Below are 10,918 nucleotides of genomic sequence, written 5' to 3' on the forward strand. Positions count from 1 at the left end.
ATTTTTATTAGCTGACACTGAATCCACAAACCATGTCTATCAACTAAACAGACTCAAAATCGTTATTAAATGATGCTAAACCTTCACTTTAGGGTACAGTGCCCTGGATGCTGTCTTATCACTACTAGATTTGCACGGGAACAGCGCCTCCTGTTGGTGCATTCATGAAATCCAACTTAAACTAAGCTGCAGTGTAGGGGCTTCTGAGAAGACTGAAAGTCCCCCCCACCCATTTAAAATAAAATAGCATTTTTCTGTGCCTACAAGGGTGTTCTGCTAGTGTCTACACAGCCAATTGTGCATACATTACACCCTTTTTAGGAAGAAGGAAATTTCCCGAGCTATCAACAGAATAATAATAAGTTTATATCTTCTGGACTAGAGGGCACAGGCTAATCTTTCCTGGTTCAACAGGAGAGAAAACTCATTTAACATCCTAGATTTTACTGTCAACTATGGAATGGTCATCTCTGGAATTCTCCTGTATATGAACATAAGGGGCAATAAAAGAACTAGACCTATAATAGCTTTCATAAGAGCATTTGTTATGCACGTGGCACTGTTCTATGTGCTTGTTATGAATTAACCAATTTAATTATTATACTAACCTTATGAAGTCAGTTTTATTATTATTCACATTTTGCAGATGAGGAAACAGAGACAGTAACTCTGTTCAGTAACTTTTCTAAGTTCAAAGAACTAATAAGTACAGGACATAAGCCCAGGTGATCTGGCTACCCAGCCCACACTATTGACCACTGCACTGTTCTCATGGATTCATTCCATTACTTTTTCTTTCTCAACACCGTCTCTGCACGTGTTCTGTCTGCTTCTTTCTATGTATACCCTGTGCCCACCCCTCCTTGAATAAAATCTTACACAAGCTTCACAGACTCTCTCTTTGAAAATAAAAATCTCCCAGTAGTTTCAAGGCATACGAATAGCCACCACCAAGTAAATAACAGACAAGACAAGGTAATGTTAACTTTTCAAAACTCCAAACAAGCATATCTCAGCACCTAGCACCTCTCTGGTGGTGGCTGTTGCAGGCTTCTCTCTGGGAGAGGAGCATAAGTCGTATGCTCCCAGTTTAATCTGCTAGTTCCTTCTGTTCCCCAACTTGTTAGCTATGGCTTCCTCTCAGAGGTTGGTAGTTTGAAGGGGAAAGGAAAGCAGGAAGAAGTTTTCCTGACCTGCACTGAGCCAATATTCGCTCCTTCTGGCTACATTGATGTTTGAAACTAACTCACATCTGGAGTGAGATTTGTGAGCTCTTGGAGAACCCCTATGACTGTGGTCACCCCCTACAGTACGCTTTGTGGGTCTTGCCCTCCAAATACCTTTGAGCTCCCACTTGGCTTATCAGAGATTTCAGTCCATAAATTCTGGCTCCAGTGATTCTGGGCCCATGATGAGGCAGAACGTCTTGGTAGCAGAAGCATGTAGTAGAGGAGTGTCTTTACCTCATGGTGGACAGAAAGCACAGAAAAATTATGGGGCAGAGACTAGCTATAACCTTTAAAGGCATGTCCTGGCAACCCACTTCCTCCAGTGAAGCCCTACTTCCAGAAGTTTCCACCATCTTCCAAAATAGCTCCCCCAGCTGGGCACCAAGCATTCAAGCCTATAGGAGACATTTCATATTCAAACCATAACACCCACATGGAAATGACACTCCTTCACCTCATCCCATATGAGGTTGTGGTTATTTCCTAAACCTCAGCCTTCTACTCCACAGCACCAGGCCAATTTCCAGCCTCCCTTTGACCCACTTGCTCACCATGTTGCAGGAGACCCAGCCCCAGTTCTCCTTGAAGGCTTCACATTTTCCTCGCAGAGAGTAGTGAGCCCCTTACACTCTCATGTTGTTATGTCAGCTTAACAGCCACTCTCTCAAGACAACTCTCCAATTTTCAACCCAGCATTTTCAAAAGAGCTGGATTTGATAAACTCAAAGGGTCCTTCTAGCTCCAACATCCATGGGGGTTTCAGTGTCTTTGGAATACATAATTCTATGGTCCTGCCAGGTGCTATCCCCCTTCACCACCTGTGCCACCACTCTTTCTTTTCTTTTCTACTTTTTTATTTGGCAGTACAGGTCTTGAACTCAGGGTCTTGTGTTTGTTAGGCAAGTGCTCTACCACTTAAGCCATGCTCCAGTCTCTTTTTTGTTTTATCTTATTTTTCAGGCAGGGTCTCATGCTTTCTGCCCAGGGCTAGCCTCAAAATACCATCTCCTCCCTATACCTGAGTAGCTGGGATTACAGGCATGCACCACCACACCCAGTTTGGAGGTTGTTTAGTTTGTTTTTTGTTTATTGTGTTTTTATTGATGTAAATTAATTATACAAAGGGGTTTACTTTCCATACATGCATATTTTGATCAAATTCATCCCCTCTATTACTCTTTGTTAACATATCTCCTTCCCCTCCCCCTCTTTAATAGATGTTAGTTTCATTGTATTATTTTCATATATGCAATTTTACTTATATATATAATGTACTTCAATCATATTCACCTCCATCATCCTCTCCTTTCCCCCTTTCCTCCTAGTGGTTCCCCCCAAAACAGTTCCCCTTTTACAGTCATATCACAGCCGTATTATTGCTATTATTGTCTAGATTCTACATATAAGTGAAAATATCCACTATTTGCCTTTCTGAACTTGGCTTATCTTGCTTGGCATGATCTCCAGTTCTAACCATTTTGCTACAAATGACATAATTTCACTCTTCTTTATGGATGAATAATTGGGGTTTTTTTTAACTGTATCTCTTTTATTCATCATTCAAGTTTATTCAGACAATATTGTAATGGCACTGGAAATGGTAGGAAAACTAAATGCATTTTAAAACTTGATCTGCCCAAAGTCTGTTATATACAAAGCCATGCCACTAGCTCTTAGAAAAAAGAAAGCATTTGAAATTAATTTGATGTGAAGGTTAAACATTAAGACCAACCTCAAAGTATGGGATGTGCAAGGTTTCAGTGAAAGAAGTGTTTTCATTACAGTGAGTTTTCAGAAATGCTGAAGTAATGTGTAAGCTTTGAAACCTTCAAATCTTGTAAAGTTTTGAATGAAAGCCGAAATAATGCATAGTTTCCATGGCTTCCAATTTCCTGTTTGACCTCAGAAATGTACAGATGATCTTTTCCATGTACCACTTTCATGACTGTGATAGCCTTCTTCAAGGTTTCCCTCCTGCAGTTTTGTTTCTGGGCCCTATGTACAGCCTTCCCAGCCTCAACTACATGAAGGCCACATTCAGGGAGTACATAGGACAGTGCTTACTGTAGGGCTTATTATCTTCTGTCCACATCACCGGGCTCCTTCCCAGTCCTGCACATACAAGCAGGTGCCCATGTTCTCATACATTACGTGCAACATGCACATGTTGCTGTCCTCAAACACAGAGCTCACCTTCTCCTGGATAAGCTCACACATCTCTAGCAGCCCACTAGGGGATTTGTAATGTTCGGCCCTCTGGAATTCTGCAATGACATTGCATGTATATCTGACTATAGCTGAGATGGAGTCTACCTTTGGGGACTCATTGAGGGATTCCATGATGGCGACTAGAGGGAGGAAGCAGAAAGCGTGCTTCCTAAAGTAAAATCTTGGAGAGATGCTGGAGATACACCTTGCAGGAAAAACCACCAAGAAGGGGCAAAACTCTGACTCCTCCACACCCTCAGTCTGCACATAGCATCCCCACTTCACATTAAATGGAGAAACCAGGTGGGTCCCACGCCACCAGATGCCAGCTCCTACCGGCTCCAGAGAAGCAGACCACCAGGTGAGCTAAGCAGCACCGGGGCACTCTCACAAACAACCCTGGGCCAGATCAGCATAGCCCCCTGGACAGACTGACCCCCACCCAGGGAAAAAAGAGAAAAAAACCAAACTGAATAATAAACAACAACAACAAAAGACACGTAACAAAGAGGGCGGGGCACTCTGAGCACCAAAGAGGGAGGGAGGGGCAATCCCTCACAGAACTATAAATAAACAAGTGGGCCAGAGAGGGCAGGAGTGGCAGGGCCCACCCAGCAACCTTGGAGTGGGAAAGCTTGTAACAGTGGCTGTCGTGAGGAAAGCTCCACTGGAGAATGGGGAAGGGGCACTTCCCACATGAACTGTAAAAAAACAAGCCGGCCAGAGAAGGCAGGCATAGCGCCACCTCCCCAGTGTGCTTCGAGAGGGGAAAACTTGTAACAGTGGCATTTGCACCCAGCAGAACTCTAAATATACAAAGCCAGCGCGGCTAGGTGAGTGATAAGCTCACTCCTGAGATCTGCAATCAATAAAGCCTCCAGCAACAGCAGGCTGACAGTAGCAGGCAGGTGAGCCGCAGACTCAGATAGACATTCACAGAACTGTTGCCAAACTCTTTTTTTTTTTCTCTCTTCCTTTGATGAGACAATGACTGAACTAGAACTGGATGCTGAAGGACTAACTGAAACTGTATTACATTTGAACTTGGGATATTTTGTTTTGCTTTGTTTTTGTTTTTTTATTTGTTTTGTTTTTTTGTTTTTTTCCCCTTTGATGAGACAATGACAGAACTACTTCTGAGACACCATCTGCAGGATTGGAGGCTGAGGGACTAACACCAAAATTATTAAGACTGAAACTTTATTGCATTTGAACTTGGGGATTTTTTTTTATCCTCTCTCTGTCTATCTAATGCCTGTTTAGTTTACTATTGATTAGTACATGATCTCTCTCTATTTATTTCTTTGGCACTGGTTTTTTTGCTGTTGTTTGTTTGTTTTGGGTTTTTTTTTAGTTGTTTGTTTTTCCCTTTTTATTTACGTTCTTTGCTTTCCCTCTCCTCTCACCATTCCATTCTAAATACCACCATTGTTATTATTACAAGCTCGAAAATACTTAATTGCATACAGTACTGGGGACTCATTGAGCCTCTGAATTACCACCTTGGACTTGAACTTTTCCTTGGTGGTTCACTCCTGGCATTCACAGGTAAAGAAATAGGAGCCTCTTAAACTGATCACTCTTGTCTTCTGTTGAAGACAGGAGGTCAATGTTGCTGGTAAACACTTCTCCTGAGTAGATATTTCCTTACTTCTGCCAGTGTCCCCTTTTTGGTCACAATGACATTAGGGCAACAGCTATGATTCATCAATTTGGTTTTTTTGAGACAAGATGTCACTAACTTTTTTGTCTAGACTGGCCTTGAACTGAGATCCTCCCATCTCTACTTCCTATGTAGTTGGGATTATGGATGTGTGTACTAAACCTAACCCAAATCACCAATCTCAAATGTGGAGAATTCATAGCTGTTCTAGGCATATGTGATTGGCAAGGAAAGAGCCTTGCTTTGTGTTACAGGTTGAGCTGACCAAAAGCAGATGTTCAGGCAGAATTTGGTATATAAGGAGTTGTTAAGGATCAACATCTGTGGAAAGGAGGAAAAATAAACAGTATAGAATGGAAAGAAAGCCTTTGGCATAAGCAAAACACAGCCTCAGCCAACACAATAGGGAGCAAATATTGCCCATCAGAGTTGACTTTCAGCAGGACAAAATGTCCAGGACTTTATATCTCTTATTTTGACCAGTCAAGCCTTTGAGTAGGGCTGTTCTTGGTAACCAAGGCAAACCCTGAAGTAGCAGCCAGCTTCTTTCTGTGGACAGTTGTGCAATAAGTCCTCCACTGAAGAGCATCTGGGAAATGCATCTCATGTCCAGAATATTCTACTTACCTGATGTAGAAACATTTGTGCTCTTGTCTGTCCCAGTTATACTGGAGAGAAGAACATAGAATTTACTTTGCTTTTTATTATGGAAGGCATCAGAAATGCCTAGCTTGTTCAAAGGAGGTCAAAAGCTTCATGAAATTGGAGTATGTCTATAGTAAGATATCCATTTCCAGAATCAATGGAGGACAAAGAGAATCCACCTAACCTGCCATAAAGTACTAAGCTATTTGTTATCGTAGTCAATGACAAGAGCCATCATAATGGACACCCCCCCACCCACATGCATCCACCTCTCCTCAGGTAGGAGAAAAGAACTCTTAAATCTAATACATTATTTGAATGAAAGTGAGTGAAATTTATACCAATAATTAGAGAAACCAATTGTAAAACAGAGCTGTTTTCAGAACAGTTTTTGTTCTGTTTACAGAAACTGGCTTAATGATAGAGCCAAATTATTTAACAGCTACACTTAATTAAAAGACAAATTGACACAGGTGCCTAAAGAAAGGGTCTATGCAGTTCTGAGAGCAACTTATGAGTGTGCTCATTTCTAAAGTTATCCAGAAAAATGTAAAAGATCACTATAGAAGAGCAGCAAGGCCAGTTAAAGTTCTGACTTAATTACAAGGCCAGCTCCAAACCTGGGAGCCAGATGGGGATCAAAGAAGGTATTAAGAAAACAGCCTCAGGTACCCACTTCCTAGCTCAGGAAGAGTAACAAAGCCCCAAACTCTATCTTTCCATATGTTCAGTTAGTCACCCAAGCTGTGAGTATAGAAACATGTAGACTGTCAACTCTTCATCCTGAGTTATTTATGGAAAACCAAAGGGGTAGGTGATGCTGAGTGAGCAGGTGGATTTTAGTAAAATATTTTCCTGGCTGCTTTCACTTATGCAAAATTTCAAACTGAAGAAAGCAACATAATGCTAATTAAAGCTGTAGTTCAGAGTTTGCCAAAACTGCTGGCTTTGATGAATGAGCCTTTCAAAGCCTCCCAAGCTTGTGGAAGTTCTACCAGTCAGCATGTATACCTCATTCAAAGGTTCTCTAGTTAAAGAGCTTTATTATACCACTAAGGGGGTAAGTCCTAAATTATTTTAAAAGAATAACTTCAATGATTACTATTTTACACTTGCTTTTAAAAACCAAAATATTCTAAACACTTGTACTAAAACTTCAAAAGATGTGGAAATGCTTCAGAGTTGGTGACTCATTGTTGGATAAAATTCCTGGTAACCTCTGTTCCCATCTGGTGATCCTGAGAAATAAGCAGTTCTCCATCAAGGCGTTTGTGGGCAGAACCAAAACGAGATCGAAAGGCTAAAGGACCAAGGAAGACTGAAAAACTGAGGAGTTTCAGGTCAAGAGCAAATAAAACGTTAATGAAATATTTATTCTGGAGATGAAAGTACTGTATCTCCTTTTACATTACAGGCCAACTGTGGGAGACAATGCTAGTGTTCACTAAAAGAATGCCCTTCAGATGGGTGAGGTCAAATGACTAGTTCTAACCAAAAAAGTGTAAGCAGGAATGACCTGTGTCATTTGTGAGCTGAAGTAATAGAAAGTCTACTAGGGCTCCTTCTGTCTTGCTAGTCTGCTAGGAGGAGGTGGTGTGATCCAGATGGTACAATGCAACATGGCTGAGTTTCCCTAATTCTCAAATCCCTGATTCTCCTGATTCCTGATGACCCTTTCTTACCTACATCTAACCATTGTTTTGAAGTTAGTGAGATCCTTTACATCTGTCTTTACCCTTTTTCAAACTTACATTTGCCCATAAGCACATACACTACTTTACATATGGTTATACTTTAAATAAATGGAATCTTGCAATATAAACCAGTCTTCATGTTGCTTTTCTGTTAACAGAAAAATCAACATCTTATTACATGTAATATTGAGTGAATGTGCCACAATTTATCTATTTTCCTGCAAATGGTTCATCTCCATTATTCTCCCTCTTCTCCCATTCCCCTTCTCAAAATGACTTTGACAGATCAGTGTTCCATATTCATACATGTATAGAAAGTACCTCAGCCATCCATGTTCACCCTCCTTTACCCTCTCTATCTATTCCCCCCTTCCTGCTATTACCCTCCTCTAAACTTGATCTGTTTTACATTCCTGTACTTCATTATTTTAGTGTCTGTTCATTGTTTAGTGGAGTTTTGCCTTGGTATTTTATCTGAAAATATATTGTACTTTGACCTTCTATTGCTCTTCCTTATCCCTGTTCCCTTACCCTGTATCGTACAACTGTTTTCAGTGCATTTTGTTCCTACACAGATGTGATGTATTTCAATATTATTCAATCTCTGTAGTTCTTTTCTTCTTTTTCTCCTTCCTTAGTCTCCTCTAACAGCCCCACTTTTGGAAACATGCTCTGCATATATACATATATGTGTGTGCATATATATATAGGACAATGCTTGTATTTGTATTGGATCTACCCTCCACATATGAGAGAAAAACAGGCAATCTTTGTTTTTCTGAACCTGGCTTACTCATTTAATGTGATATTCTCCAGTTCTATCCATTTACCTGTGAATGACAAAATACCATTCTTCTTTATCATTGACTAATTGGCTGTATTTTTTTTTTTTGGCAGTACTGGGGTTTGAACTCAGGGTCTCACACTTGCTAGGCAAGTGCTCTATCACTTGAGTTACTCCACTAACCCATGTCCAGCTTTTTGAGATAACTTTTATTTTTTTAAAAAAAGGCTTTTCAGTTTTTATATAATCAAATTTATCAGTCTTTTTGTTTATGTCTTCATGTCTTTATGTTTAAAAAATTATTCCTTATGCAGAGATTATAAAAGTATTCATCTATATTCTCTTCTGAGAGTTTTAAAATTCTGTCCTTCATATTTAAATCTGTTTTGTGTGTGTGTGTGTGGTGGTACTGGAGTTTGAACTCAAGGCTTTGTGCTTGCTAGGCAGGTGCTACACCACTTGAGCTACACCTCCAGCCCAGTATTTAATTCTTTAATATACCTGAAATTTCTTCAATTTATCTAATGTTATTCAATTGTAATGATACTATATAACAATGTTCGTCCTTTCTCTGCTGATTGATGGTGGCATCTTGGTCATGGATATAGTATTAATATAAGTGTGGGCTTTTGCTAAATTCTACTTCTACCAATCAGTTCCATTAATCTTTTAGTTTATTTCTGGGGAAATAAAATACCACCTTGTGTTGCAACTGTTTTATAATATGTCTTTACATCTGGAAGACAAGCTTCTCCCTTGCCTCCTTCAAAACTGTTTTAGTTCCTCTCAGACTTTTATGTGAAAGACCTCTTGGTCTCCTTAATATGAATTCCAGGGTTGGTTTGTTATATTCCACCAAAAATTCTCTTGAGATTTTATCATAATTTCATTGAGTTTATAAGATTTTTTTCTAGAAAGAAATAATATCAATTACAGGATCAATTCTTTCTATGTATTTACATAGTATAAACTTCTATTTGTTAGGTTTTTTCCCCTTATGTGCTTCCAGTAATATATTTTAATATTCTTCATGGATAACTTGCTCCTACTCATTTCTAGTTTACCTTTGGCTTTTTTGCTGGTCTTTGAATGGAATCTGTCTTTCTCTGTCTATTTTTATCTATTTATTTTGATGCAAAACAAATGATTTTTATACATTTATATTTTATGCAGGAATTGCTTCTCATGCCTTTGGTTAAGATCAAGTGTAGTGTATTTTTTGCAGAAAACTTGCTGAATAATTTTATTATATCTAATAATTTGTCCAAAAATTCATTTGCATTGTCAACACATACAGTATAGTCTTGTAGAAGATGTTGACTTTTTTTCATGCCTCTACCACATTTCTTTTGTCTTATCACTTGCAACTTCCTTTGAAGTCTTGAACTCAGTAAGAGGGAGGAACATGCTCAAAAATCACCTAGCAGAGAGAACCCAATGGTAAATATCAGAATCTTTTCCCCTTGTCACTATATAAATACTTTTATCTCAACAAGATTTCCCCCCTTAATCTCTGGTAGATTTATTAGATCAATTTTAGATGACTGTACAGTATTTTTTAATTAGATAAGAAGGAAGGATTTAATCATCTTAACATTAAAAGTAGGTTGGTTGAAAATGAAGTAACAAAATTAAGATAGTACCTTTTTACATTTAAGTAGTCACAGGAAACTTTCCTTACATGCTCAAGTTACATTGTTTAGCAACAGCTCCTCACAAATCTATTATCAGCATGATCACTGAAAAGAGAATAAGCCACAAACCTAATCTGCACATGCTAGATACAGTTATATCTAGAAACAAATGAGTAAATACTATGTTTCAAAGTATATATATTCCCCTTGCAGTATAAGCCATTTTGGAGACATTGTAAGGCTATATCATCTCAGTATGAGTCATATTATTTGAATTTTCTCTATTCATAGTCAATATCATATATGCAGACAATCACTTTAACATTTTGACATTTTCCAAATTTGGGGGACAGATCCCTTTCACTTGAATTAAAAAAAAAATAGGCAAATGACCAGAGTAGTCCAGTCCTATCTTTTCTAGGCATCATCTCTGTGGTGTAAATGTGTCCTGAAATTCACATGATGCAATCATAATCCCAAGGTGATGGCATCAGGAGGTGGGGCCTTTGGAATGTGAGAGTGGAGCCTTCAAGAATGGAATTAAGTAGAAAGCAGCAATTTCTTTTGGGAGGATGAGCTTACAGGGAGTTTTCACATTCTACATTTGAGCATTTAAATGCATACTTTTTTTCTTGTGATATTGGAGATTGAACCCAGAGCCTGTGCTTGCAAGGGAAGTGCTCTGCCACACTCCCAGCCCTATACTTTGAATTTTTGTCATGGAGCCTATGTCACTTTTATAATCAAAACAAAATCAAGATAGCTCTTTTAAAATAGAAGAGGGTTCATTTACAAGTTTATAGAATGTTAGTGAAATAGTATTGTGCATATTTTAATGGAATATTACTAGCTTATAAGTTTTAAGTTTTTCTAATGCTTATGTAAGTTTTTCTAAAACTTATTAAATATGTACATCTAGTTAGGTTATTTGAGCAAAAATACCAGAAATTCTACTACCCAATTTTGCTTCTAAAGTGTGCCAAAACTATAAACATATAAAATGCCTTCATGGTGGTTAAGTAGAGGTCACTGGGGTCTTTCTAATGGAAACTGCTTTCTCT

General features: G+C 38.8%; 1 pseudogene; it reads right to left on the reverse strand.

The window, feature by feature from the left end:
• Positions 1–3,007: 3,007 nt before the first annotated feature.
• On the reverse strand, positions 3,008–5,145 carry LOC109674771 (N-lysine methyltransferase SMYD2 pseudogene; annotated as a pseudogene).
• Between the last annotated feature and the right edge of the window lie 5,773 nt (positions 5,146–10,918).

The sequence above is a fragment of the Castor canadensis genome, chromosome 1 (genome assembly GCF_047511655.1).
Source record: "Castor canadensis chromosome 1, mCasCan1.hap1v2, whole genome shotgun sequence".
NCBI lineage: Eukaryota > Metazoa > Chordata > Mammalia > Rodentia > Castoridae > Castor > Castor canadensis.